Genomic DNA, 25,009 nt, shown 5'->3' with positions numbered 1-25,009 from the left:
GACTGAAGGTTTCATGAAGGCAAGAACTGTATCAGTCTTCTCTATCTGTATTTTCAGGGTCCAAACTGTGCCCGACACAAACTCAATGAATGTTGGCTCCCACTGTGTCTCCTGCCAGCTGACCTCCAGTGCCATCTCTTAGTTTGCCCTTTCCCTCATTGGAGCCTGGCTCCTGGCCAGTTGCCCACAGATTGTAGGTTCTTGCCACCTGCCTCCCCGCCTAGTCCTGCCTCCTTGCTCTGTATCTCCAACCTGGTGTTACTTGTCCCCTGATGCTGAAAAGTGATCTGATCACAACAAATAATCCTATAACCCAAAAGCTTCCTCTGCTGTTTGTGGCCCATCAGAACCATGTTTTGTAATCAATGATTTTGTGGCATCCCAATCCATTCTCTCACGGGAAGCACGCCTATTTAAATTTCAGTCTTCCATTATTCAGCTTTCTGGACAACATATTTACTTAGGTCTTTTTCTGTTATAAAAATGATCCATCCACATAACATGAAATTTTGGAAGTAAAGAAGAAAATAAAAGGAAAAAATCACCAAGAGACAACCATTTTTAACACTCTGGTGTCATTTCTTTCCATTCTCCTTTCTATCTTTCTATTTTTTTTTTAAAAGCACACTTGTATGAAACAAAAAATGGCTAAGGGCAATTTTCTCTCTTGCATTCTCACAAGCATTTTTAAAATATTATACATTCTTTGTAAATTATTATTTTTAGAAGCTGCACAAAATTATATTGAGTGGATATATTTATGAAATATTTCCCTATTGTTGGGAAATATTTGTAATATATCCAGATTTTTATAACCAAAGATAATTATGAACATCTTTTGTGCATGAAGCTTTTTTCTTCCTTTTGGATTACTTCCTCAAGTAAATTTCCAGAAGCAGAATGACTGGATTAAAGGATATATATATTTTTTGAGTTCAGATACATATTGTCATTCTCACTTTTTAAAAGGCATGAAAACCTCTAGATAATGCCTCAAAGTAAATACACTCATGATACTATTTCCTGTGCTCTAAATCCATAAGAATGAGGGATAAGATGTCAAAATATATATTTATATGCTTCTCTCAAAATACAAGAGGAAAATCTCAGCAGCTCAATATACAAGTAAAACTTAAGCAATAAGCAAAATGTTAAACCACAGGCGTAAGCAGCTGGAGCCAGGCAAGCTGGGCTGGAGTTAAATACCCTCCTGGCCAGGCTAAATGCACCTTCTGTAATAGGAATCTGAGTTGGGCTTCCTACCCAAGAAGAGCAGGCAAGATAGCTCCACCCAGGCATGGAGAACTGTAGCAGAAATACACTACTTGCTCAGGGCCAGTGTCCACGGCAGAGTCCCTTCTGCTCTGTGCCATATGAACTGTGGAGAGTTGTCACTCCAGAAATGGGGAGCTCTGAAGTGAGCTGCACACATATGACATGGGTTGAGTCTGGTTAACCCATGAGATGGAGGCTAAGGCAGCTAAGAAACTGCCTCACAGACAAGGGACATGTGAAAGAAAATTCCCATGCAAAATGAGCTTTCCAGGAAAAGTTTGAAAACACACTTAGCACAATGAGAAGTAGTCCCAAAGGAGAGATTTATATCCTGAGGTGACAGAGATACAAGAAGAATCTAAAAAGAACTTTGAAAGAGGGGCTTCCCTGGTGGCGCAGTGGTTGAGAGTCCTCCTGCCGATGCAGGGGACGCGGGTTCGTGACCCGGTCCGGGAAGATCCCACATGCCGCGGAGCGGCTGGGCCCGTGAGCCAAGGCCGCCGGGCCTGTGAGCCAAGGCCGCCGGGCCTGTGAGCCAAGGCCGCCGGGCCTGCGCGTCCGGAGCCTGCGCGTCCGGAGCCTGTGCTCCACAACGGGAGAGGCCACAACAGTGAGAGGCCCGCGTACCGCACAAAAAAAAAAAAAAAAAAAAAGAACTTTGAAATGAATCTGTTTAAAATCTTCAAAAAAATAAAATAAGATAACATCAATAAAATCAGAATAGGAGATTATGAAACTGGAATAGGTAAATAATTTAAAAGAGCATTAAAAAATTATCCACCCCTCAACTTAAAAATAAAACCATCCCTTAAAGGAACTGTACTTCACGACATTGACAGAAGAGGGTGATCTTGAACTAGGAATGACGAATTACTCCAAATCCATAAAATGAAACAAAGTAGCATAAATCAACACAAAGCTACTCTAAGGGGAAAAAAATGAGAATAAAAAAATATTTTTAAAAAAAATTATTTATTTTATTTATTTATTTTTGGCTGTGTTGGGTCTTCGTCGGTGGGCGCAGGCTTCCTCTAGTTGCAGCGAGCGGGGGCTACTCTTCATTGCCATGCGAGGTCTTCTCATTGTGGTGGCTTCTCTTGTGGAGCACGGGCTCTAGGCGCACAGGCTTCAGTAGTTGTGGCACAAGGGCTCAGTAGTTGTGGCGCACAGGCTTAGTTGCTCCACAGCATGTGGGATCTTCCTGGAGCAGGGCTCGAACCCGTGTCCCCTGCATTGCCAGGCGGATTCTTAACCACTGCGCCACGAGGGAAGCCCCGAGGATAAAAAAATCTTAGCTGGAGAAAATTCTTACCAAAAAACCACAAAATTCCAAATGGATTAATATCACCAAACAAGCATTTGGAAACAGGAAAAGCCACTTTAAATTAAAATTCAAAATCCAAGGGGGCTTCCCAGGTGGCGCAGTGGTTGAGAGTCCACCTGCCGATGCAGGGGACACGGGTTCATGCCCCGGTCCGGGAAGATCCCACATGCCGCGGAGCGACTGGGCCCGTGAGCCATGGCCGCTGAGCATGCGCCTCCGGAGCCTGTGCTCCGCAACGGGAGAGGCCACAACAGTGAGAGGCCCGCGTACCGCAAAAAAAAAAAAAAAAAAAAATTCAAAATCCAAGAACAGAAATGGACAAAGTGATAGGTAGATAGATAGATAAAGTGATTGAGCAATCAACTGAATGAACTTGGGGAAAAAAAGACAAAATTATTTTAGGAATGAAGGCTAAATTTTAAGTACCCAACAGAGAACAGACTCAAATGAAATTTTAATGAAGAGTATTTAGGAGAGGCAGGAAAATAAACAAGAAAATAAAAATGAAATAAAGAACTAAAACGATTCAGACAGAAAGTGGTTGAAATGGAAGACAAAGAAAATTAAGGATACAAATCATTGGAACTCCTGAAGAAGACATGTAAAACAATGGAATACAATTTATATTTAACCCTATAATTCAAAATGGAGATCTATATCCTGTTTATGTACTGGAAGACTCAATATTGTTAAGATGTCGATTCTCCCCAGATTGAACTATAGACCTATCTAGGAAAAACTCCCTGTGTCTCCTTTACCTTTACACTCACTGACACTTCTGACCTGAGATGTGTGGGTTTATTCCCACACTCACCCATTTTCCAACAGCAGCTGGGTGTCCTACAGTTCAGTTCAATCTGACACTATGTACCTGGAGTGGGCGTCAGATCCCCTAAGTTAAGGGCTCAGTCCCACAAGACTGTCCACACTTCAGATGCCAATCACAAGGCTCAGGTTGTCCCTGGTACTTCTGACTAAACAGTTATAAATCGAAGTTCCCACAACCACCTCCCTGGATTTAATAATTTGCTAGATCAGTTCACAGAACTCAGGGAAACATTTATTACTACATTTTCCAGTTTATTATGTAATAAAGGGTATGGGACTTCCCTGGTGGCGCAGTGGTTAAGAATCCACCTGCCAATGCAGGGGACACGGGTTCAGCCCTGGTCCGGGAAGATCCCACAGGCCGCGCAGCAACTAAGCCCGTGAGCCACAACTACTGAGCCTGTGCTCTAGAGCCCGCGAGCCACAACTACTGAGCCCGTGTGCTACAGCTACTGAAGCCCGCTTGCCTAGAGCCCGTGCTCCGCAGCAAGAGAAGTCACCGCAATGAGAAGCCCACGCACCACAACGAAGAGTAGACCCCGCTCGCCTCAACTAGAGAAAGCCCATGCACAGCAACGAAGACTCAATGCAGTAAAATAATTAATTAATTAAAAAAAATGAATCTCAACTATTGCTTTACATTATATATAAAAATGTATTCAAAATGAATCATAAACCTAAACATAATACCTAAAGAAGTAAAATTTGTAGAAGAAAACACGTACAAGAAAAATTTGTGACCCTGGGGTAGACAAAGATTTCTTAGATTAGGCACAAAAAAGCACAAAATATAAAAGAAAGCTGATAAATTGGACTTCACCAAAATCATAAATTTCTGCTCTTTCAAGTACAGCATTAAAAAAGGAAATAGTCAAGCCATGTAATGGGAGAAAATATTCACAATACATACATAAGACCAAGGACTTTTATCCAGAATATGAAAAGAACTCTTATAACTCAATAATGAGAAGATAGACTACTTAACTTTAAAAATTGGAAAGGAAGAAAGATTGGGATGGAAGAGTCTCAGGCAAGCTGTCGAGGAGTTTTCAAGCCAAAGTCACACTCCTCTTGATGGAATGGGCTTGCCTCAGTCCCTCTGCTGTGCTCAATCATTGGAGCAAGTAGCCTAGGGAAGCGGGACTCCGCCCACTGGTGGTGGAGATAGAGGGGCAGGAGTAGGGGCCGGCTTGCAATTTTGCTCTTCGGTAGGAAATCCAGTGGCACATTTTCACAGCCACCCCTTCTGTGTCTCTACTTTCTGTTCTTCTGCCTTTGTTCTCCCAAGTATCATTTTTCTCTGAGCCTCTATCCCTCCTTTACAAAATCAGAGATATGATCATCAGATCTTCAGCATTCTCCTAACATCTGGCAAAGATGAGGAATTCTGGCTTTGTGACCCCCTGAAACTTTGCAGCAGAAAAACATTATTCTCACTGTTGTTAGGGCCACTCCTTTTCTCCAGCCCCACATCCCCTAGCATGGTGAGTCCTTACCTCTCTCAGGGAATTCTGCCCCATTCTTACACTGTAATAAGATGCTAGAATGCAGAAAATCCCACATTACACCATCAGCCAACTCTGTGTGTGTGTGTGTGTGTGTGTGTGTGTGTGTATTCTCACACAGTGTTAAGCTTTTAAATGTTTTAAGCATTTTTTTTTTTTTTTTGGAAGACCTGGTGATTCTATCACAAACAGTTTTCTGGAGATTCCCCTGGCCTAGATGAGCTGTTAACCTTTGAAGTTGTTATGGGAACCTGTGTATTTTTTAATAAATTATTGATGTAAAGGAAAGAGAATCAGTGATGCTTATCTCAAAGGAAAACAAATGAGGCATTGGAAGATATGAAAAAATTTAAAAACCTGAACAAATCAAGTAATAAAAACAGCCTTTCCACCTTTACTCAAAACATACCAACGGAAAGCTCTCAACAATTCCACAATTTGGGGAATAAGAGCCCTTATTTCTATGGGTAAGGTCAATTCGTACTTGTTGGATGAATGAACGAATGCAGAATGGGAGACAAGGTGACCCTGGCATTGTATTGGGTAAACAGGTCATGCTTTACTACTTGCATGGATTCTAGGAATTAAAGAGGTTCATCACCTGATGATTAGCCACTGATCCCAGTTTTTCATCAGCTCTGTTTCTTAAACCTGGAGAAATTTCACTGTGAATCACTCATTCACTTCTCAGAATTTTATTTTCTGTGCTGTGGGAGTCTGAAAGTTAGTATCTACAAAAATATCACCCTGTGAAGCAGTTCAAAAAAGCCAATGATAATATGTGGCTGTAGGACACAGGTCTCCTTTCGAACAAATTTAACCAGGTATTGCAGCGTCTCAAGCATAAAATAAGATCACATTAATTTTTCATGCCCGCATTTTAATGGCTGGAACCACTGAGCTCTTGCTAGATCTTAGGCTCTTGCAGTGGACACAGGGATGGTGAATCCCCAGGTCTCTGTTCAAGGAAGGACTTGCCCAGCTGCTGGGAGTGCTGTCAGCAGAGAACCTTCAGCTGTCAGCCCCTTCAGGGTCAGCCTCATACTTATACAGATGGTCCCTGACTTAGAATGATCAGGCTTAGAATGGCTATAGAGAGCTCCTTTGCCTAAGGTTACACCCTTCCTGGGGCAGCTTATACCTAATGATGGATGGGAGCCGGGCTATGTAGTCCCAGCCGTTTCAGCCCAACATGGGACAACTCAGATGCATTGGGTTGCCTGTAGGGTTAGTGGAGGCTGGTGGACCTACATATTAGTCCACCTTCTCTCTCAGCCCAGTCCAGCTTCCTTCCCCTTCCTGCCACATGTGTTGATCTCAAGGGTGCTTCCTGTAAACATCCTGCACACTAAACTCCATCTCAGAGTGTGCTTGTGGAGGACCCAACCTGCAACAACTCCTGCCCACTGCCACCTAGCACTGCCAGATAAAATATGGAACTCCCAGTTAAATGTGAATTTCAGATAAACAATGGATAACTTTTTAGTACAGATCTTCCTCGGCTTATGATGGGGTTACATCCAGATAAAGCCATCATAAGTTGAAAATGTCGTAAGTCAAAAACCTACCAAACGTCATAGCCTAGCCTAGCCTACCTTAAACATGCTCAGAACACTTACATAAGCTGAACGTTGGGCACAATCATCTAACACAAAGCTATTGTATACTATAGTGCTGAAGATCTCATGAAATGTATTGAATAGTGTACTGAAAGTGAAAAACAGAATGGTTGTAAGTGTATTGGTGGCTTACCCTCATGATCATGTGGCTGCCTGGAAGTTGCCACTGGCCAGCATCACTATAGCATCATACAGCATATTGTGAGTACAGAAAAAAGTCAAAATTCAGAATTCTAAGTACAGTTTCTACTGAGTGCATATTGCTTTCACAACACTGTAAAGCCAAAAAAAGTAAGGCAGAAAGAGAAAAACAAATATCGTATATTAACGCATATATGTGGAATCTAGAAAAGTGGTACAGATGAACCTATCTGCAAAGCAGAAATAGAGACACAGATGTAGAGAACAAACGTGTGGACACCAATGGGGGAAAGGGGGGGGTGGGATAAATTGGGAGATTGGGATTGACATATATACACTACTATGTATGAAATAGATAACTAATGAGAACCTGCTGTTCTCAAGCACAAGGAACACTCAGTGCTCTGTGGTGACCTCAATGGGAAGGCAACCCAAAAAAAGAGGGGATATATGTATACATATAGCTGACTTGATTCGCCGTGCAGCAGAAACTAACACAACAGTGTAAAGCAACTATACCCAATTTAAAAAAAAAATCGTTTAAGTTGAACAATTCTAAGTCAGGGAGCATCTGTATAAGTATGTCTCAAATATTGTTTTGGCTCTATTCCCTATGCCTAGTATGGTGCTTGGCTTAGAGAAATGTTTGTTGGATGAATGAGAATGTTAGGACCTTATTTTAAAATAGAATGCCCTGTTACACAAGGAAGAAGGCAGAGGTGGGCAATGGTCTCCTACTTTCCATTCTGTGAGCATTTCTCAGAAGGTCCACAGATAAGCAACATCCCAACTACCTGAGGATGCTGGCTACAAATGCAGATTCCTGGGCCCCGCCAGCTTTAGTGAAGGAGGACCTCTGGGGCTGATCCCTAGAAATCTGCATTTGTAGCAAGCTGCCTGGAAGAGTCTTCTATCCCCTAAGGTTTGAGAAACTTCTACACTGAGAATGGTGGCCTTGAACTAGAAAAAACAGTTTTATCCCAATTGAGCAGGCCTCTCTCTGTGGTCACCAAAGAACTGTAGAGAACAGGGGACGAACCCTGTCTCTTTCCCTTTCCTCTTGAGTCTCCTTTCTTGGACCAGACTGATCGTCGTAATCTCTGGGAGAAGAGTTGTATAAGAATTCAGATCTACTAAATCAGAGGCTCCAAGGGTAATATGCTGAGCATGGGAGGGCCTCAGAGAAGCCAGAGCGGCTGCGAAAGGTATTAGGGAAGAGATGCTTTGAACGACAGGCAGGATTGCACGGGCATATTGGAAAGGTCTGAGTATTCCAGAATTATAGACTCCACAGGCTTAGAAGCAGGAGAAGCATGGCCGGAGGAGACACTCACTGTTAGAAGGTGCCTGAATCTCAGTGACACGCTGCTTCAGGATCTGGGTGGCACCTTCAGGAACATTCCTCTCCAGCTCCAAACACAGTTCCAAGTTTCTGCTGTCAGATGTCCCTCTGGAAAGAAGCAGAGGAATCTTTCTACAGGGTTTACTCAGATCTCAAATGTGTCAACACAGAAACTAAATGATCATCTGCCAGGAGTTCCCAGATTGGTGCCCCAGTCGGCTGGACCCTGAAGTCCAAAAGCTCATGTTCAAATTTCATACCTTTGACCAAGTCCTCCTCATGCAACATTCTACTCTCTTCCCCACGGGATGAAGGGGCGAAGGTGCATGGGATGGGTGAGTGGTTTTCCCCAGATGCCAAACAATATCATAAAATTTTCCTCTCCCTCCCTTTATCCTTTAAGGAGCAACAGGATTTGTGAGTAAGAGGCATCTAGGCATTTGGCATTTGTGCAAGGTGATTTGGGGCTGATGAAGAATATGTGACCTCCATGGAGGGGTGAGGTGGGGGAGTCACTCTGAGCACACACCTGGCTAGAGCAGCAGGTGCATGTGGGGAAGAGTGAAGAATAAGTTCGGATCATTGATAGTAATTTACCAGCCTTGGTATGCTAAGAGGGACAGTTCATCTTCTCAACCCATCTTTCTAGACCAACGTTATTGCAAGTCTCAGCTCACACTGTCAGCTCTACAAAGAAGCCACGCCTAAGCACCTATTTTATTTTTAATTTTCTTAACATTTATTTATTTATTTGGCTGTGCCGGGTCTTAGTTGTGGCACTTGGGATCTTTGCTGTGGCATGCGGGATCTTTTAGTTGCAGCATGCGGGATCTTAGTTGCGGCATGTGGGATCTAGTTCCCTTACCAGGGATTGAACCCGGGCCCCCTGCATTGGGAGCACAGAGCCTTAACCACTGGACCACCAGGGAAGTCCTGCTAAGCACTAGTTTTAAAATTGCTCCCTCCCTACTCTGACACTCTCCATCACATTACACTGTTTCATCTTGTTTAGTGTGTTGCTCATATATTTAGAATTATGCTGCTTTTTACTTATTTACTTGTTTGCTATCTTTGCCTTCACGAGAATGTAAATTCTATGAGAACTGAGTCTGTCAGTTTTGTCCACAGCTGTAATCCCTCGCCTAGCATTCCTTAAGTACGCCATAAAATGGTTGTTGAATGGATGAATGAACTTACATTTTTTTCATTGAACATGATGAATATTTGTTAATCCATAACAGAAATGTCAGCACAAATGCTATGATGATAGAAGTATCTATGCCATAGGGACCCTTAGTTTGCACTGTTCCTTGGGGCTCACGTGGACTGTCTTGTTAATTCTGAACTACATTTGAAAAGCCATTGACAAGTTCTGTGGAGAAAAAGACAAAGGTTGAGCATTGCAAAGTCTTTACCAAATTGTTGCACAGGGTTTTATGATTTGACATTTAGGGGAAAATCAGCAAGTCAGCCTATACCCAACAGAAATTCAAGAGGTGACAGGTAATAATTACTCATGAACATTACATTTGAAAGCCTTTAGCATGAAAAAAAATCTTTAGATAGATGCATGTATTTCTCTTAAATTTTATCTCAGAAAAAGTAGACTTTAATGAGTCTTTCTAATGAATAAAAACTCATTTTTAAAACTAAATAAAACTTGCCACAATCTGCATGTTCAATGAAGTATTTTGTTAAAATTTACGTGGAGAAGAAATCAAATTCAATTAATCACTAAGAAGTCAGAGCTCAGTCAAGGATAAAAGACCTGGAAAGTAGAATCATAAAAGCTCCCAGATGTCAGTGAAGTTGCATACCACTTCCTAACATATAAGATTATAATATTCAAAATTTTACTTATCTGCATCTCTAGGTCTAATTCTCCTGTTTTGAATGTCACAAAAGGTCATTTCTTTGACTCTCCAAAGAGCAGAATTTTTCTAAAAATAGGCAAATAGGACCTGTACATCCTTTACCCTTCCAAAGTCTATGCATCTATAATTACACCCTGCGTTTAAGAAGGAGACAGCTAAATTATCTGTGCCTTTTAAAGAAATGTTCAGGAATTTGGTTGAGGTTGTCAAATTTCTTAGATGATTAACTAGCTTAAAGCAGGCTATTTAGGTTTCTACTATTGATGTTAAAACGTTTGCCTTTGTTCATTTGTTTTTCATTCCTTTCCTTCTAATGTTATTTGAGTTGTGGGTCTTTGTCTATCACTAGATAATGTGCATCAATTTCAGAGCCTCTGCTGCTTACAGAACTTAGCACAACTCATTCATTCAACAAATACTTTTAAGTGCCTGCTATGGTCTAGATACTGCAGAAATAGCAGTAAACAGAGACACCTGCCTTCTTGGAGCTTGTATTTTAGTGGTGAAGACAGACAATGAATAAGTAAAATGTGTGCTCTTGCTAGATTGTGATGGGTGCTAAGGAGAAAGCTAAGCAGAGAAGGGTACATGAGAAATCTGTGCACGGGAGGAGGAGGCCGGAAAAGGCCTCAAGGAGAGACGCCATTTGAGTGAAGTTGGGAAGCAAGTAGGGGCACACCAGGCAGATAGAAAGCACTCATATGTATTGAGTAACTGAACCATGGTCAATTAGTTTCTCAGCTCTCACTATGTTTGGGATGTCTCTTCCACTGAGGGGCTGGTGTGTTTATGTTGTAGAAATCTTGTCCTTTCTCATAACTCTTGAATGATGTCCTTATTCACAACCAAAAATAGCAATCCCAGATCAGCTGATATGCATATTTACGTCCCCAAGAATAAATGACTCTGCACTGTCAGAAACTGGCTGGGAAGCCAGCTGGCTGAATACGTAGGGGGTAATGTAGTAGCCTGCATTTGTGGGAATTCAGCAACACCACCTGCAGCTGTGTGGATGTGGCACCGTATGAAATGGAAGGGGTCAAAGAATTCCAAAGAGAAAGCAGAAGGCAGAGGTCTTGCTATTGGGAGTTAAGGTTTTACACACAAAAATGGTGTCAGGGAGGGAGAAATTTCCTCCTCGATCCCTCTTGAGTTCTTGTGGCTGGGCTAATAATAAAATTAACAGACAGATGAACAGGAGCAAAAGAAACAGATTTTAATCCTGTGCCCAGAGGTCTCAGAGAAATGGGACCTAAGAAGTGGCCAAAACAGGCAGCTTTTTATACTTTTTAGACAAATAAACAAATTTATGAGGAATTGACAGGACAAAGAAACATTGGGTTTTGGGTGCTCAATTAGCGAAGAATCTAAACAGAGTTTGGGCTTAGGGAGTAAATTAAGGTAACAAGGTTTATTTATCTGGGCTTCTCAGCCCCAAATTCCTTAAGGGTGTCCTTCTACCTCCAGATGCAGGGAGGGCGCCTTTCACGTGAGAGATTTATTTCCTGCTTTTAGGGTGGCAGAGAGGAGGAGTAGCATGTCCCTCTTGCACCGACCATTTCTTAAGTAACTTTCATTCAAAATAATCAATGTGCCATTGAGGCACATTTTGGGGTGGCTGACCCTGGGTCCCAACAATAGCAATAAAACTCTGAACTGTAAACTAGTTTCTAGTTCTTGCATGTACATGTGTGGACTTTTCTCCAGCCTTATCTATTGGTCGTACCTAAGCAACATGTTATTCTTGGTACAAACTACCACCACCAGGAACTGAATGCCCTCTTAGCTCTCTGTGGCTTTGCACGTGCTCTGTACTCCTGACCCTTAGCCTTCCAAGACTCAAGTCAAAATTTCACCTTTTCTGTCAAAATCCAATGAACCATAACTTAAACTCGGTGCATATCACTGTAGGTGAATTATATCTCAAAAAAATAAAAGAGGGCTTCCCTGGTAGTGTAGTGGTTAAGAATCCGCCTGCCAATGCAGGGGACACGGGTTCGAGCCCTGGTCCGGGAAGATCCCACATGCTGTGGAGCAATGAAGCCCGTGTGCCACAACTACTGAGCCTGTGCTCTAGAGCCCATAAGCCACAACTACTGAGCCCACGTGCCACAACTAGTGAAGCCCGTGTGCCACAACTACTGAGCCTGTGCTCTAGAGCCCATGAGCCACAACTACTGAGCCCACGTGCCACAACTAGTGAAGCCCGTGCGCCTAGAGCCTGTGCTCCACAACAAGAGAAGCCACCGCAATGAGAAGCCCGCACACTGCAACAAAGAGTAGCCCCTGCTCACCGCAACTAGAGAAAGCCCATGCACAGCAATGAAGACCCAATGCAACCAAAAATAAATAAATAAATAAACTTATAAAAAAAAAAAAGAAAAAAACTTCATCTCCTCTGAGAAGCCTTCCTGGCACAACCTCCCATTCCCCCCAACCTTCCCCCCACCAGCAGGTTTGGCCATGACGCCTGGCAGTTCCAGAGACTGGGAGTGAGCTTCCTAGTGAGCCCAGGAGCCAAAGGAGGGGATGTTAGTGCACCTGGTAATAATCCAGGTGGATTATTGCCTTCTTTGCCTATTCCACATTCCTCCTCCTTTATCCTTTCAACTGCAGACAGATAATTTCTGCCTCCTAGGGTTTTGTTCACTGTCGAATTATTGAGTAAAGATGCATTTTAATATTTCCCCAATTTTTGCTAACTTCTAGGAACACTAATTCAAACTTTACATCATAATTCAGACTTGTCCCACCCATCCATCCATTAGAGGTCAACGCATAGTTATACAGGTTTTTGAGACAGAGGGCTGTATGTTAAATGACATAGATAGTTTGCACACCCAGATCTGTAAGTACAACGTGGTGGGTCATCGTGACCCCTTATAAGATCAAGAAGGAATGTTATCTTTTAAGAAGTTGTCCTGTTGGTGCTAGGAGAATGTTGTTCTTTATGGCTGAGCAGGTATTTCTGCTGTTGGGGGAGGTTTGGTCCAGGCATAATGCAGATACACAATGCACAGTAGAGGCGGGAGGGGAGGCGAAAGGGCAGAGAAAAAAATTTTAGGCTTAAATTTTTCTTGTCTTGCTAGAAAATATGAATTTTATTTCATACTTCCTTCCTTTGCTCCAACCAGACCTTTTTGCTGTTCTGTGAACACACCTAACACACTTGCACCTCCCTCTGTCCAAAGCATCCTTCCCCCTACATCTGCAAGGCTCACACATGTACTTCTCAACCAAACACCCTATCTAAAATGCAAAGCCCACCCCCAGCAGTTCCCAGTCCCTTCACCTTGCTCTAAAGTTCATATCATGTTTTATCATTCTCCATAATTTACTTATTTAATTGTGTTCATTATCTCCTTCATTAGCTTGTAAGCACCAGAAAAGGAAGGATATTTTCTGTTTTAATCACTGAATAGCTTGCATCCGTGGCTAGCACACTGAAGGTGCTCAATCGGTATGTATTAAATGAGACGGTACTGGCATTAGCAGCCCTAGGGAAAGTTTATCTGAGGCCCCGCAAGTGAGAAAGCACAGAACTACCTCTCTGACTTTTGATTATTAAGCTGCACAAGTGTAAAAAACTCATTTTCATGTTACCCTTCAGTCAACAAAGCGATAAAGTTCCTTGAACTTGCTTAATGAGTGCATGAGAATGATGGCTAATTAATGTGAAGCAGCCTAGCTGCTCTGCCAGTTAGCTGCGAGGATCACCTGAAGAGCTCCTCGGAAGGGGAAGAGGCCTCTCTCTGGCCCCTGCATATATGCCCCAATGTCTGCACAAGCCCAGAGGAGTATCTAAGGTGAAAGGAGAACGGAGACAGCCTCCATCTCGGGGTCTTGGACAGTTTCTGATTGTTCTTCTTGCCTATAGGAAGCCTGGGACTTTGTTCCCACTTTCCCAACCTGGGACCCTCATCCTGGACCCTGGTTTGTGGGATTCCTCAAAGACTGATCCTAGAGCTAGTTAATTAGAACATCCAGGCTCATGGGATAACTGGGGCTGTTTCTTGCTCTCTGGAATCTTTCCTGGCCTGGCTTTTCCTGGCTGAATGCTACTCAATCTCTCTCTCTTTCTCTCTCTCTCCCTCTCTCTCTTTCTATTTACATTAACTGATGTTCTGGCCACAAATTGAGAACAGATTTTACCTGTCAGACTGGGTCTGAATCCAGCTGAGCCACTTACAGGCTGATTGACTTTGAATATGTTTCTCAACCTTTGAGAGCACTGAATTTTACCTGAGCCCTGAGAAAACATGGAGGGTTAAGAAGTCCCCTGCCATCTCTTGGTACTCCAAAATCCCTCCACCTTTTTGTATTCCAGGAAATGGCTATCTCAGACAGGACAACCTGACCTTGCAGCTTCCAAGACCTATCTCCACCCTTTCCAGGATTCCCAAGAGGCATTCGCTTATTTATCTGCTTCTATAAAACTCCAGGCCCCTTCCCTTTATTGAGATCATCCGTGTTAATGAACCTTCTCCCTATTGCAGTAGCCTGGGTAAAACGAGATCCTTAATTGTCCACTACATTTTGTCTTTCATAGTTTTAAGCCTCGATTTCCCATCTATAAAAGGAGATCATCATAACTACTTCTTAGACTTGGTTGAGGGTTGAATGAAATTATGTATGTCAAGTTTAGTAAACTCTCAATAAATATTTTGATGGGATTATTATTCCTGTTAATTCCCTCCAGCCCAGTTCTACCAGGCCTTGGACCTTAGGTTTTCAATTAAAACTTGCTATCACTACACATTTTCTGTTATTGACAGTATTTTTCTAGAAGATTTTTTCTAGAATAAGATTTTGAGGGGTTTGGCCATGTCTAGCCCTAATCAGTCACTGTCAACCATCAAACACATCCTTAAAGCATGTCCCAAAGGCTGACTGAAAACAGCATCTCAGGGCTCCCCCTGCATTCAGAAATGGAGTTCTGAACCACTTCCCCAACCTGCCCCACCTTTGTTCTCCAAGATCTGGCCTTGCTTCTCCCTTCACATTTCATTCTTGGTGTTTTTTCCTGTAATAAGCGTTGTGTCTCAACTATTCAGCTACATGCTTCTGGGTCCTACTGGTGGTAGAGTAGGGGGCTACTTCACTCAGGGGAGAGCTAGGGCTAATCACTCCTTCGCTGTGCTTCTGACGGATGTTATGCAGATAAGAGTCTCTCAGGTAATAAGAGTTGTCTCTGGGAGTCGCTCTCTTCCTGGTATGGAGACATCTTTATATGGAATATATATACAAATGTAGATTTCCTTTACAAAAGAAGAAATTTATACTCTATTTTTAGGCAGTTAAAGGGAAGTAAAGAGCTCTTCCTTGTATGCTGGTTCTCAATGGCCTTTAGCTCAAGATAATCCACATCCTAGAGAGACATATTTTGGAATGGCATATTCTGATAGCCTTCATATGTTTATTGCAGGGTTTGAGCCCCATCAGTTGTAGATCTTTGAAAGCGTGCAGCGTCTGAAGAATTATCCAAAGAACCCTATGTCTGCCCAGGCTAATACATTTTAAATTGAGTTAAATATTCATCCATTTCCCTTTTGCTTTCATTTTATTAGGATAATGAGAGCTGCAGAGACGTTTTAAAATAGAAGTTGTTTAAAATTCCTTCTGTATATTTGAGCCTAATCAACTGAGTTCTCACTACTATAACTAGCATGGAATGCTTCACAAATCTGGAGATCAAACATGATCACATCTCTACCACTTTTCTAATTATTTGCTTGAGGCCCCATCTGCCTTACTATCAAGAAGCACAGTATCTCCTACCCTAAATTATCTAAGAACCATGGCGGAGAGTGGTGAGTAGGGGTGGGGGCATCTCACTTCAGCCAAAAAGGAAGCCCATGTAGCTTCCACACTCTAATCATGCTTTTTTATTTTCATTTCCAATGCTTTGACATCTTGGGACCTTGCTGATCCTGGATGGCTGCCCCTCCAAGGGCTAGCCAATTCCTAGAGATAGTAAAGACTAGCTGGGATTAGTACTTTTCATATGCCAACTAACCAATCCAGAGCCTACCCCCTCCCACCTACTCTATCAGGCTCTCATCCTCAGGGCCACTATTCCCCTGCCCTAATCACCCCAGGGCCAGTACTAGACAACTACAGAACACCCAGAGACCATTGAAATTATTCAAGTAGCCAGTCCTCAGCCTGCTTACACTGCCTTGTCTATTTCTTTCCACAGAAACCACAATAAAGCCTCTTGCCCATATTTTTCTCAAGTTCATTTTTCTTCTAACCAATGCTGGTACTTCCCCACCACTATGGTAAGCCACCCCCACTCCTCTTGGGAACTGTAATAATCATTTCATCAGCAATCCTCTCCTGATCTGTTGGCCTCCCCATTCCTGAACAATAATAAAATTTATATTTTAAAACCATCCCAGAATCTAGTGAGTCCAGCAAGCTATGGCTTTTCACTGTCAAGGGCATCAGCATTGAAAATAGGTGTTATAAAGTCCAAGGGGTCATGCTGGCCTCTCACTGCCATGATGTCAATGTGTTCCAGATCTCAACCAAGACTTCAGGAGGTCCTGGAGGCAGAGCCCAGCTCAGCCGAGGATGCCCCACACCTGGGATTCCAAGAGAGCTGATGCTCAGTGCTTTCAGCTCACATATCCAGGCACCTCCTGGGGGAAGTCAACCTGTAGAAGACTGGCATCTGGCATCAGCCACCTTGGGGACCCATAGCTATCTTGTGAGAAGGCTGCCTTCAATTGATACACTGATGTAATCCAGTGATTTACTCTAGAGGAGAGTAGGGGAGTTCCTGGCATCTCTTTTGCTATAAAAAAGAGAACCCCTTCCAAAACACTACCCCAATTTCATACAGGCATTTCACAACTTATCAGATTACCTAATTTATGAAGGAACTGCTTGTAAAATAACCTTTGTTCCTCCTCCATCACTGGCCTCCCTTGAGTTCATTATGGACTCTTTCCATCCCTGAAAACTCCCTTTCTCCCCATCTCCCATCCACAATGGCCAAAGCTCCCCCACAGACACCTTCTCTTCTAGTCTTCCCCTAAGCCTCCTGGCGATGCCCCAATCTTGGCTCCTCCATCAGCCTAAGCCTCTTTCCCTACAGCCTAGCTCATTTAAAGTTCTCCATAGACCTCAAGCCTTAGCTTTCAGAAAAGCTTAGGAACCTGTGTCAGGCCCAGCACTCAAGTTTTAGGAGGGCCTGGGCTGCTTCAAGGATTGTGTTGGGGAAGGGAAGAATTTCCTTCCACCCTTTCTAGGTTCTTCAGCTGGTCTAAGAATTGACATGAGACAGAATAACAGGAGAAAATCAAATTCCATCACACATTTATGGGGGCCCTACCAAAAAAAAAAAAAAAAAAGAGACCAAGGACACACTAGGCGATTGAAGCCTATATGGCAGAGTGAAAGGAAAATCAAAATGGAGTCAGTATCGTTGAAAGAGCCGTCTACAATGGAGCTGGAAGGCTACTGAAGAAGTGTGACCTATGCACGTGTTTCAGCCTGGGAGGAATCTGACCTTTTGACTGCTTATTATCCTAATGAAAGTATCCAGAACATCTGCTAGAAACTCAAGATACTTATCAGACCCTTATCCTAAAATAACTATGACAGTCTATCTACTTATTGGACCCCTACCATTAAACAACTTGTGATTACTTAAGGACAAATATTTTCTGAATTGTGTCAGAATCACAATTATCACCAAGCAACTTTAACAGCCTTGTGGATTTTTGTCTTTATAAGCCCCGTACTCATTCTCTTCCCCAGAATACTCTTTTTGTGATAGGTAAGAACAAATCTGACTCCATACTGGATCTGTTACTTGTACTTTAACCTTTGTATTCTATTGCTTTTGCTACAAGTTAATCACTAAAGAGTTGTTGCCTAGGGGCTTCCCTGGTGGCGCAGTGGTTAAGAATTCGCCTGCCAATTCAGGGGACACGGGTTCGAGCCCTGGTCCGGGAAGATCCCACTGCTGCAGAGCAACTAAGCCCGTGCCCACAACTACTGAGCCTGTGCTCTAGAGCCTGCGTGCCACAACTACTGAAGTCCACACGCCACAACTACTGAGCCTGTGCGCCTAGAGCCCGTACTCCGCAACAAGAGAAGCCACCGCAATGAGAAGCCTGCGCACCACAACGAAGAGTAGCCCCCGCTTGCCGCAACTAAAAGAAAGCCCATGCGCAGCAACAAAGACCCAACGCAACCAAAAATAATTTAAAAAATAAATAAATAAAAAATAGAGTTGTTGCCTATAGCTTAAAGTACACATAATGGCCCATCTCCAGGAACTCTGCCTCCCATGCCTGAGCCTTAACTTAAAATACCTTTGTTTAGTTCACAGGAAACATCCTAACCAGGTCACCTGTGAATGGCTGCCAGAAAGAAGAATTTAACACATACTTTCCAGAGTCTGGCCGGAACCAGGAAATATTTACAGCAACTTATCGCCTTTTTTACTCTACCTTTTCAGCTCCCCCTCTTAGTTCCATAAAAGAAACTAGCATCCAAACCTGGGTGAGATGGTTCTTTACGGCGTTAGGTCCACCATGTTCTTGGTCTGCTGGCTTTCTGGATGAAGTGGCTATTCCTTGCCCCAACAGCTCGGCTCTCGATTCATTGGCCTGTCTCAGGCGGGGAGAGGTACGAGGTTGGACTTGGTGACATTTTGGGGATTACCCTATCTGTATCTGCTGAATTGCAATTCTTAAGAACCCAAATAAAATCTTTTCTTAGTTGCAGCCACCTGCATTAGTTTTTGTTTTTGTTTAATTTGGCTGTACTGGATCTTAGTTGTGGCACGCGGGATTCCTGAGTGTAGGATCTTCGTTGCGGCATGCGGGATCTTTTAGTTGGGGCACGCAGAATCTTTTTTTAGTTGTGGCACGTGAACTCTTAGTTGCAGCATGTGGGATCTAGTTCCCTGACCAGGGATTGAACCCGGGCCCCCTGCATTAGGTGCGCAGAGTCTTAGCCACTGGACCACAGGGGAAGTCCTTGCATTAGTTTTTGATTGACACCATCTGAGAGACGTGGGTAAGAGTTTGGAACTTCAGAGGGGAGGAAGGCAATTAACCTGGAGCTGAGAAAACAAATGTTTCGTAAACAAAGGTTTGCTCTGCTTTGCAGAGACAATGGACACAGGAAGGACTTTGGTCTGTAGGCCCTCCAAGTTTTCCCTACCACGCCCAGCCCACATTCTTTGCAGATATCTCTGGTGAGAGTGCTCTTCCTGGACCACGCCCTTTATCTAAATTAATTTAGGCAGTTAAGGGGGAGGTAAAAAAGAAAGACTACCTGAGGCTTCTTTTAACTTAAAAATAACCAGCCTAAAATAATCCACCTGCTAAAGAGACACATGTCTTTGGCGTGGCAAATTTTGCCCTCCTACAATTATAACAGTGACACGGGTTTTTAACTGGCCTGAGAACCCAGTAAACATTTAAACAAGTATGTTTCCAGAAGAAAATGTGTCCCAAGGTCCAAACAAGGGACACCCAAATGAAGTTTCAGAACATCCCAACTCTGACACTCATCTCATCCATAGAGACCCAGATAAACTCAATAGAATGCGCATACCACCTTTATGAGCTTCCTTGCCAGACATTAGGAGAATGGACCAGATTGTCTCTTGCAATTCCAACAGTGATGTAAGATTAAAGCTGAGCTCAAGAGAGGTTCATGTCCTGCTGTGAATAATTTCTGCATTGAATGATTTATGAAAAGTTTTGGGAGTAGGGGTGGTTTAACACCAATTTAAAGGATCCTTGCTAATTCAAGGATCACAGCAGAGAGGAGAATTTGGAGAGGGAGGTTGGCTGAGGGCTTTGTCGGGCTGGAGAACCCAAAGAGCACAAAGGTATCACAGGGTGACCAATTTATTTCTTGCTTCAGCGGTTCCTTTTTCTCAAATCCAGACACTATTGCATCACAATAGTCTCAAAGTGGCCAAATGCCTTCATTCCAAAGAGCAGTTGCTTGCCACCTGCTGGTTTGCATTAACATAAACTATGCAGCCAGCTTCTTGTTCCAGGGGAAAAAAGCCTCTCTGTAGGGTTGCTTAAGGCAATCAGACATTCAGCTTAAGAAAGGAAGAATTAATTAACTGAATTAGCTGACTTTCCGCTCCAAGTACTGTTAAAGGGAAATAATCTTGAATGAGTTTGTAACCAGTTCATTTACACAATTTTTTTTTTTTTTTTGACCCCACCCCACAACTTGTGTGATCTTAGTTCCCTGACCAGGGACTGAACCCAGGCCCTAAGCAGTGAAAGCACAGAATCCTAACCACTGGACCTCCAGGGAATTTCCAATTTTTGTTATTTTAAAGGATTCAATGAGATTTTAAAATCCAGAGGCCTCAGTTTAGTAAAGCTTGACCTGAGGGAGATGTTAAACATCGACACCAATGCACAGCCTCCTTCCCTCCCATTTATTACAAACATTCAAGCTGCTGCAGACGGTTGTTTTAGGGATATTAAACTACTAAATGCCAAGTCTTATTTTCACATTTCTATTTTCATTTTGCTAATTATCTCTTAATAGAAGCTTTTTGTGATTGACCTTTATCAACCAGTGGGCAATGCGGCAGATTTCAAAAGAACTTTTGTTTATACAAATCACTGGACTGGAGTCTACTCAGTGGCCTTGGCAAAGGCCTGGAGGTGGGAGAGACTGTGACTAGGGAGGCTGGGGTTAATAAAACCTGGTGAACAGAGCAGTGGTTATGGAACTCAGAGGTCGTGTGTTCAAGTCCCAGCTGGGTAGGATAATATAGTCAGATGATTTATTGTTCAAACCAGGGTACTTTTAAGAGTAAAAGGGACTGCTAACTGTATAGGATGTCAGGACAAATGAACTGAGACAGTCTTAGGAAAATGGTCACCATGTTGTTAACTGAAAAACAGTGTTTGTCTCTTAGTGGGTGTTGAGCCAAAAGACACAACCAAGCCAAAGAGCAGGAGAAGGAAGGATTTATCACTTGCAAGAAGTAAGGAGAACACCGGGGACCTTTCCCAAATCAGTGTCTCCCCAGATAGCAAAATTGGGGAAGTTTCAAACTAAGGGTATATGCATATTACTGAAGGAGCTTGGGTGGTCAACAGAGTCCAAGCTTTAGTTGATTGAAGTCACCAGGGCCAGAAAAGGTCAACATCATCATCCCTTAGGTTCCAGCCGATCTGTTGTTTGAGGACTTCAGGCTAATCTTTACCACTGAAACAGAACTGGGAGTCTTTACAACTGATATATTATCTTTGCTATTGTTTCTTCTCTTGCCTGATAACAGTCATTGGCTTTCGAATTCTTTTGTTCCCTTAAGATCATTAATTACTGGGACCTGTTCAAGGGCAAGCAGTGTGGCCAGCCTTAGATCACAAAATGGCTTAGGCCCAAAATGGCTTCTTTTATGTCAAGAAAGCCATGCCTGGTTTTCTTTCTCTGGGGACTCCTTACCCTATCTGCTTACAATGCTACTTATCTCCTTAGCAGCTTTGTGATTGTGGAAAGTCATTTGACCTTTCTGAGCCCATTTCTCAGCTTTACAGTGAAGATAACATTGTCCCACAGACCTTTTACACTTATTAGTCTTGGAGATACACATTAATGTACTTTATAACATGTAAAACATGGTATAAATATGAGGTACTACGATAGTTGATAAAGCAAAACCAAGCTTACTTCTTGCTACTGAGGGACCAAATATACAGATAGCAGCCTGACCATATATAAAAATAGAACGATCTGCAGAAATCTGCTCAGGAAACCAACCCCTTATCTACAATAAGCAGTGTAAGAAGCCAGCCTGCTATAAGGCAGACTTGCAAGAAGCCAGTTTGCTTTCTCTGATGACAATCCAGGAAGCTAAACAATAACCTCTGTCAGAATCGGCCCCAAATGGCCAGAACTTGATTTTAATAACTGACAACTTTCCTAATTTTTATCCAACTAGGAATCTATCAGAGAAAGATAAATTCCAATTTAGGAGCTATCAGAGAAAACCAAATATCTGCCCTTAACTAGTCACACAGGACGTTCTACTTCTGGGTAGGCAGCCTACAGCTTCCTCGTGTCAACATCCTTCAATTAGAGCATACCTGAAGTCTTCCTTTTTCCCCCTAAAAAGCTTTCCCACTCCTCTGCCTGCCTTTGAGTTTCTGCCAAAACACAAGTGACAATGGCTGACTCCCTTGCTATAGCAAGCTCTGACTAAAGAGCCTTTGCTTTTCTCACTTGGCTGGTCTTTATTTCCATATCTGATATTTTCTTACAGGACCTTGGGTCACAGGATATTGAATGGAACTTTCCGTGTTGTCTTGGGATTGTGCATAAAGCCCTAAAGCTGAGGGAAATAGGTGCTAGGTACATTCATAGAACTAGGAGGAATCCAAGAGGTCCTGCTACTTTTATGTCATCATTCCCTAAAGCCTAAATTAGGAGTAAAAATATTCCCAGAGTAGTAGAAGTACCCTACAGGAGGGATGCGGAAGCTTCTCAAGCAAGGATGTTTGTATTTCCTGTGAGGCACTTGATTCCACAAATTTAGCAGAACTTAAGCCTTCTCATTGGTACCGTTAATAGGCAGCTGCCTGCCGGTGAGAGGACCCGCAGCCCAGAAGGGGCTGAGGGTGATGGTTGGAAAATGTTATGCTGGAAAACATCCCCTAACCTTGGGTGCGTGGTCATTCAGAATAGAGACTACATTTCCCATCCTCCCCTGCACCTAGATGTGCTAAGTTCTGGCTGATGAGATGTGCAGCATCTATGCAGTACAGAGACTCTGCAGGGCCTCTTTTGCTACAGAGGTTTTTATTTTCTCTCTTTAGTCCCTCCTCTGCCTTCTCCAATTCTGGTGGATGCAGAAGCAGAGTGGGAAGGAGTGAGAGTAGTGTTGTGGAGGAAAAAATTATCCTCTACCTGTCTAGGTTCTTCTGGCTGGTCTAAGAATTAAATTGACATGAGACAGCGTAACGGGAGATAATCAAACAAAAGTTTAATAACGTGTATACATGGGAGAGACCCAGGAAAACTAACTCACCAAAATGGCTGAAACACTCATATTCAGCTAAAGACAAAAGGGGATACACAAAAGTGGTTTGGGACTTCAAAGGGGAGGAAGGCAATTGACATGAAGATGTAAAAATAAATATTCAGTAAAAAAATGTTTGCTTGAAAAAAAATTTAATTAAAAAAAATTTGCTTGGCTATGCAGAAACAGTGGGACATAGAGAGGAATTTTAACAGACTGCTCCGTTCCTCCCTATCTACAACCATAGTTCCTACAATAAATATCTCATACCTAGTTCATACTGTAATGATCTATGGTGATAGCTCCTTGCCTGGAACAGGTCCTCTATCTAAATTCTTTTACGCAGTTAGGGGAAAGATCAAAGGTGTGTTTTTGTTGTTGTTTGTTTGTTTTAGTCTTTTGAGCCTTGATTGTTTTCAGCTCTAAATAATCTGCTTGCCAAAGAGACACATTTTGGAATGGCATATTTTGCTCCCCTATAGTAGACATGTCCCCTACCCCTTGCAAGCCCCCTTGGTCATACCCAAGCTGGGGAGGAGGGACGGAGCGTTGAGTTGGATATGAAACTGAAGCTTCTCATTGGGCTGGACCCAGCTTGGCTTTTTAATACCTGAGTGTGAATAGGAAGCTTTGGGATCTGCCCAAGGTGTCATCAAGGAACAGAAAATAGGTGCTCAATGGATGTTTTAGTCCAATGATCCAGATTTTCATATGCTCCATTTTCTTAAATAGGGCACACTTGGTATGTTGTGCAAAATACTTATAGATTGGGGCAGGAGCAAACACCAGAACTAAGGCAAACATCTACCAAAAGGGGCACCAGTAGCCAAAATACATCATTTGAAACTTCAGTATCCTATAGCTTGCAGGATCCTATGCTACAAGAGTCTTGCTTTTTTTTTTTAATTGTATTTTTTAAAATTTATTTATTTGTTTGTTTATTTTTGGCTGTGTTGGGTCTTCGTTTCTATGCGAGGGCTTTCTCTAGTTGCGGTGAGTGGGGGCCACTCTTCATCGCGGTGCGTGGGCCTCTCACTGTCTCGGCCTCTCTTGCTGGGGAGCACAAGCTCCAGACGCGCAGGCTCAGTAGTGTGGCACACGGGCCTAGTTGCTCCGCGGCATGTGGGACCTTCCCAGACCAGGGCTCGAACCCGTCTCCCCTGCATTGGCAGGCAGATTCTCAACCACTGCGCCACCAGGGAAGCCCTTGCTTCTTCTTTATTACAGATTACGGTAGTCAATAAATGACTGATGGACCAATGAATTGATGATCTTACATGAAAATTATTAATCTTTTCATCAAGCAGGCAGCTTTTATCTTCAAACTTTTCCTTACATTTTTTAACGTTTAAAATGTAAGTTCTGGGGCTTCCCTGGTGGCGCAGTGGTTGAGAGTCCGCCTGCCGATACAGGGGACACGGGTTCGTGCCCCGGTCCGGGAGGATCCCACGTGCCGCGGAGCGGCTGGGCCCGTGAGCCATGGCCGCTGAGCCTGCGCGTCCGGAGCCTGTGCTCCGCGGCGGGAGAGGCCGCCGCACTGAGAGGCCCGTGTACCATAAAAAAAAAAAAAAAAAAAAAAAAAAAAAAAAGTAATTTCTGTACATATATCCAGCAAAATGGAAGTCTGGAAATGGAAATCGGTTTTACATAATTTAATCTTTGGGACTTCCCTGGTGGTGCAGTGGTTAAGAATCAGCCTGCCAATGCAGGGGACACGGGTTCGAGTCCTGGTCTGGGAAGATCCCACATGGCGCAGAGCAACTACTGAGCTTGTGCTCTAGAGCCTGCAAGTCACAACTACTGGAGCCCACACACCTAGAGCCTGTGCTCCACAACAAGAGAAGGCACCACAACGAGAAGCCCGCGCACCGCAACAAAGGGTAGCCCCCGCTCGCCGCAACTAGAGAAAAGCCCGCGTGCAGCAATGAAGACCCAACGCAGCCAAAAGTAAATAAAACTTAAAAAAAAAAATTCATCTTTGAGTTTAAATGTAAAGATGGCGTAAGCAATCACCCATTTTGTGATAGATACTGACACCTACTGGCCAAATTTGATATTAAATGCTTGAAATGTT

At 43.1% G+C, this 25,009-nt stretch overlaps 1 protein-coding gene across 8 annotated transcripts in view; it reads right to left on the bottom strand.

Annotated features, from left to right (window-relative positions):
• LOC307175336 (uncharacterized protein) overlaps positions 1 to 25,009 on the bottom strand; it is a 187,536-nt gene that overhangs the window by 50,600 nt on the left and 111,927 nt on the right. For 4 of the 8 annotated variants that reach the window (XR_013824313.1, XR_013824314.1, XR_013824315.1 and 1 more), the window contains exons 1-2: positions 9,232 to 9,378; positions 8,027 to 8,142 (exon numbers count right to left, since the gene is read on the bottom strand). The gene's annotated coding sequence lies outside the window, so the exon portion shown is untranslated. Of the gene's footprint in view, positions 1 to 8,026; positions 8,143 to 9,231; positions 9,379 to 18,421; positions 18,783 to 25,009 lie in introns of those variants that run through there. The other 4 variants (XM_079900345.1, XM_079900344.1, XM_079900343.1 and 1 more) reach the window with 3 other exon arrangements.

This window comes from Stenella coeruleoalba (assembly GCF_951394435.1).
Source record: "Stenella coeruleoalba genome assembly, chromosome: 16".
NCBI classification, from domain to species: Eukaryota; Metazoa; Chordata; class Mammalia; order Artiodactyla; family Delphinidae; genus Stenella; species Stenella coeruleoalba.
Note: the sequence above shows the minus strand (reverse complement) of the source record. Positions and strands in the feature narration are given on the sequence as shown.